The following is a 5840-nucleotide window of genomic DNA, read 5'->3' as shown; positions in this document are numbered from 1 at the left end:
TTATTTATTTTTTTATACAAAAATATTTTTATTTATTTTTTTTTTCTACAGTTTAAGACAATAACAAAGCAATTTGCTGTTTTTAAAAAATTAAACAAACTCTACTTTACCGACTTTTTCATACCACAAAACTACAATTGCATGATCGTTCGTACATTTGATTGAAAGACAAGACATGACTCGAAGCAAATCTTTTTCATCATGCTTCAATGCACACCATGCGATGCACGGCAATTGTGGCTACAAACTGTATCAAAGATCTTTACATACGTAAGCGAGCAGGTAAGTAGTTGTAATAACGAAAAAAAATGAAAGTAAGCGTAAAAAGTGAATAAAACAAATTAAATGTATAAAAAAATAAGAGATTGAAATCGGAAAGTGGAGCACCGTTACAGTAAAATGCGGCTTTAGTGCATGATCATACAGCGGGATCGGTAGTCACTTTGGTCTAGTGGCAGGACTTCACATTGTGGCTGTGACGGCGAGTGTTCGATTCACTCAAGTGACAATCCCTTTTTTGCTCAAATATTTTTTTTTTTTTTGCAAAAATTATTATTTGTTGCATCAGATTTTAGAGAGCTACTTACCTTTCGCTAAACTTCCCGCTTATCGATATTTTTTTTTGTGAAAAAGCAATAAAATTATCATTAAACTCAAGTTCACATGAGGCGATAAACGTTAAATTAATCAAGAAATTTGCTGTTTCTATGGAGACATTGTATGCTGGAACAATCAACACAGAAGCGTGCGTTCACATGTTGATTGTGACAAGCCATTTATAGCGATTTTTGTAACATTGAAATTACTTTGTGAAGTTATAAATTTGATTTCGCGACATTTTGCGTGAAAATGAACGTTTTTTCATCAAACTGGGCAAAATGAAGCTCCATCAAAGGTATTCTTGACCTTGTTCATCACCGAGCTGCATGTTATGTAATTTCAAATGACTTGATTTAGTCGTCGCTATAATTGGCATGGCTATTAACAATAATGATTTGCTTATTTTTTGCCATTTTCACGCTAAATGTTCTCATATGAGAGTGTGACTGCAATTTTTGTAGCGGGAATAACGATTTTTTATTATTAAAAATGCATTTTCAGTCAGTCTCGATTAAACTTTTGATCGTACAGCTTTAAGATTTCGATTCAGATACTTTTCTGTGATAAAATTTCGTTGAATAATCAGCTAGAATCACACAACCAAAGCAAAATGAAAACGTATACAGCACCAACAATTTTGGCGGGAACAGCATTTGTCATCTTCGTCATCCTCATTCTGTATAAAATAGTGCGATGGGCGAAAATTGGCAACAAAAAGAAAGAAGCGGTGATGTCAACGTTCGACGTTTAAGCAAAATAAAGTGACATTATGCATATAAACAAGCAAAGTGTTTTTAATTAAATTTTTTGCAATGTTTTGATGGAATCTGACGCAAAATTTTAAACATCTCGTCCCCTATGCATTTTAAAATATTTAACTCTCCCTGTTGCATCACGCAGCATCACAAAAGAAGAGTAAATAACAACAACAACAAAAAGAGCGAAGAGTATCATCTTACATGCCAAACAAAAAATAGTCCGGAGAATTGACTCCCTTTTTCTGCACAACTTTTTTTTTTGTGTGTCGTTTACAAAAGTGCAACAATGACAATCCAAATATAATGATGAGGCGACAAAAGATATCGCACAAACATTGTACGATGACAATATATTTAATATAACAGATCATCAGAACTTGCAGGCAAAAAAAATGTCATCAGAGTGAGTGTTGCATTGATACAGAGATAGAAAGAGATGAAAAAAATAAAAGGGTTTATCACGATACTATAAAAAAGTAAATAATTCTATTTGATACATTTACTTGGTGCTTGCACATTTTAAAATCTGCTAGTTTTTTTGTTGTATGAATGTAAAATGCATTAGTGGAATGATATGACAATGAAAAGTGAATTAGCGTGTGTTGATGTTCTATTTGGGAGTTTTTTTCTGAATTAATTTTTAAAATTTAGTGAAATTTGAGAAAAAATATTTAAACATTTTTCATTATTTAAAATGGTATTTTTAAAAAAGATTTTTAAATTATTTTTATTTTATTTTTTTTTTTTTTTGGTTTTTAAATAATTTCATTTTTTTCTTTAAGCTGCAAACTGATATCAAATAGATATAAAAAGGCTCCACTTAAGAAAAACAAAAGAATAATGATATAGAAAATTTATGCTGTTTGGACGAAAAAAATTAGTTAATGGCTAAAATCTGTTCGAAACCAAATTTCTTTAGAAGTAGAACAAAAACAATAAAGAAATTTAAAAAGGAACAATGAGTCCAACATATGCGACACTATTGGCTTGACTTACAAGATTTATTACAAATAATTTTTCAATAATTTCTCAAAAACAAGGTTTTGCCTCTATTTCGTACGCTTAAAAACAAAGACGATTAGGGGCAAAAGATGGAATTTGTGCTCCAAAAACTTAAACCAGCTGAAGACTTCAACGAAGAAGAAATTTTGAATTACCACCTTATCAAGAAAATGACCTTTTCAGATGATAAGGAGTTGCTTAGTCGAATGTTTGCTTCATTTATATGCTTTTTATATTCCAAAGTAATATTTCATATTTTTAAAGAGCTAATATTAGAAAAGTTAGATAAATATTATTGATCCTGTTCGTTAAAAATTAATGTTTTAAATTTTAAGCAATCAACTTTTAACAATTAATAAATTACCTAAGTTATGTTCCTAAATGGAAACCTTTCATATTCCATTTCAACCCTTTAGTATTTTTTAAACTTCTTATGAACCACAAACACAAAAAACATTTGGACTGTCAACAATAAAATTAATCAAACAGAAATGATGCGATGTTTGTCTGCATTATTTGGTATTGTTTGGCTGGTAATCTCTACCAAAATAATGGTCACACCACTCCTGCCTGTCGTCAATGCACCAAAGTGACTAAAATGAGAGAAAAAAAAGTTTAAAAAATCAGGAAATGTTTTTTGTCACTCTTTTATTGTTGTTATTTAAAATATAACAAAAACAACGTGTGCTGGTCGCTCAAATGAAAATATTTGTATTTGATTACTCAAATATATGGGATAATTTCTGGGAAAATGTAAAAATTTTAAAATTGCTAAAAAAAGTCAATGAAGGGGTGACATTAACTCTAAATCATCAACGACTCAATTCTTGCTTTCTTTGTTATTGTTTAGTTTTATAATGTTATAAATAAAGTACATTAGTAGACATATGCTTTCGAACAACAAATAAAATAAAATAACAAACAGGAATAACAACATCTCAATCCCACGCCATTTCACGCGTATCACATTTTAAAATGCGGGTGTTTGCATATTCAATCACATTTTGATTGACTCAATGGACTGCGAATTGTTTCGCAAAATAAAAAAAAAGTTGTTAAATATGCTTTTACACATAGATTGCAAGGAGTTAAACGACAACACTAATCAAAAAATGGGTTTAACCCTTATCCGCATTGCGAACACAAAACACTCCCTCTCGACGAATTCGATGGTAATCTGTCTGTAAATTTTTGGTTCAATCAAGCCACAATCAAATCCCCATCATGGCAGCGCGCTTGTAAGACGCGTAAGTGAATCATGTAAGCAAATCATATAATCATCGAATAATCGACATCAACCCATGCATTAACGGTGCTGCAGCGCAGAAGACACGTGTTAATTTAGTGCGCGACACGTGCACGATTTTTAATTCTTATTTCATGTTTTTCGTCTTTTGTTCTCGCCATCTCTCGAGTGTGTGTGTGTTGTCAGCGAAAAGATGGTAACATTTTACAAACAAACAGCTAAACAAAAGAAAAATTACAAGGTTTTAATGTTTTGTAGGGTGTCACCACAATGACTTGGCGCGTTTATCGCTGAATAACAAAGACGGAAAATAATCAGTTCACCTTATGCGCGTTGTATGATCGTCCAGACAAAGGCACGAACGCAGAAGAAAGCGAAACTGTTTTGATATCCCCATTATTCCATTTGTTAGAATAATAACAAAAATAGAAAAAGTTGTCGTTTAAAGAAGAACCAAGAATTTCACCGCATTTCAAGTTTCAAGCGATTATTTTCCTATTTTAACCACGTGGTTAATTTTTATTTTTTTTAAATCCTGTTTTTTTTTATTTTTCAAACCACGTGGTTTATTAATTTTTTTCAACCGTTTGGTTTCTTTAATTTTATTAACGACGTGGTTTTTCAAATTTTGTTTATTTTTTTAGACCACGTGGTTAATTCATATTTTTTCAACCACGTGGTTTATATTAAGCAATTTATTTTTAATTTAATTATATTAAAAATAAATTTTTAAATTAATTAAAAAAAATTTGACCACGTGGTTTATTTTATTTCTTAATTAAATGGTTAAGTTTAATTTTTTAACCACGTGACCATCCTCGGATAAAACCGCATTTTTCCTTCGAAATGCGGTAAAAATAGAAACAAATCAACTTGAAAATGCAAAGTGTTCCCTCCTCGTCGTCATTTTGTCCCATTTTATTCATTAAGACTTCAATTCAACTTATTATTGTGTGTCAGAATGAAGAGCAGCACACACTTTACTTCATTTATTTAAATCAATCGCAATGGCAATACATGTCACACAAATAACGACGACCGTCCATCAATTGTTTGTATATTTATTTTTTTTTTGTCACAAAATTTATTATGCAAACGTATGTTGCTTGTCTCGACGATGCAGTAATGATTGTGCAATATTTTTTTAATTCATTCTCATTGTGGTTCTTTCTGTATCGAGCAGATTAAAATGCACGTCAATTGTAAGTTTGGCTTATAAACATTTAATTTCCATATTATTTTTGCTACAGTAAGCACATTCAAGGCACGTTTAGCGTTCACATTTTTGATTGGATTCAGTGATACGATCGAGCAAGGAGACAAAAGGGAGTTTATTTAGACAATTGTAATGATGAAGTGATTGAAGGGAGTGACGATAAACAAAACTATTCAATGATCGGACAGTTGACTAGATTTGTGGGAATTTTTTTGATTGATTTTGGAAAAAAATAGAAATCTAAGGAGTAACGGAAGCATCACTAATTGATCAAACACAAATAAGACGTCCTCTGATAACATCGGCAGTCCCTTTTGTACCATTATGTCACATTAGACACCACTATTTAACTTTTTAAATGTTTTTCGGTATTTAACCCCATATTTGAGTTATTAATAATGAAAAAAATGACATAAAATTTTTATTTATTTACTCGATTTTTCGTAAAAAAAAATACACAACTCACCCAGTTTGCCATAAAAAATGCAGTTTCTTCCCTATTTTGTTCGTTTTTTATGCAACAAAAAAATTGTAACTCAATTCTGCCCAAGGGACTTCTTTTGCTTTACCTTTTAACACATTACATTAGCTTCTTCACACACAGAGAGACACCATAAGAGAGGGGTAATTTTTTTTTATTAAATATCGAGGACCGACATATTTTGACATAATTTGGAAAGCAATTTACTTAAAAAATGGGACAAAAAATGCAGTAAAACGATACTTTTATTAATAAATTTGATATAAAAAGGGTGATTTTTCGTGATTTTCGGGTAAAAATGATGTTTTGTGAGGTTAATCGTGCGAAAAGAAGTCTCATATTTCTCGTTAAATGTCCTCAAAAAATGGCACCAGTTGTTGTCATTTAATTACCATTATCACTGGTTCCTGGAAAAAGTTATCATTAAAATTGATGTTATTATTAATAAATAGAGTTAATATTAATAATAAATGATACAGCGGAAAAAAATGAAATATAAACAATTTAAAAGACCATAAAACATTGTTGTGCAAAAAA

At 30.6% G+C, this 5840-nt stretch overlaps 1 non-coding gene across 1 annotated transcript; it reads left to right on the top strand.

The window, feature by feature from the left end:
• Positions 1-437: 437 nt before the first annotated feature.
• Trnah-gug (transfer RNA histidin (anticodon GUG)) lies at positions 438-508 on the top strand. Its single transcript has one exon. It is a non-coding gene; the product is annotated as a tRNA-His (tRNA).
• The last annotated feature ends 5332 nt before the right edge of the window (positions 509-5840 follow it).

Source organism: Culicoides brevitarsis, chromosome 1 (assembly GCF_036172545.1).
Source record: "Culicoides brevitarsis isolate CSIRO-B50_1 chromosome 1, AGI_CSIRO_Cbre_v1, whole genome shotgun sequence".
Taxonomy (NCBI): Eukaryota; Metazoa; Arthropoda; class Insecta; order Diptera; family Ceratopogonidae; genus Culicoides; species Culicoides brevitarsis.
This window is presented reverse-complemented; position numbering and strand designations above follow the sequence as displayed.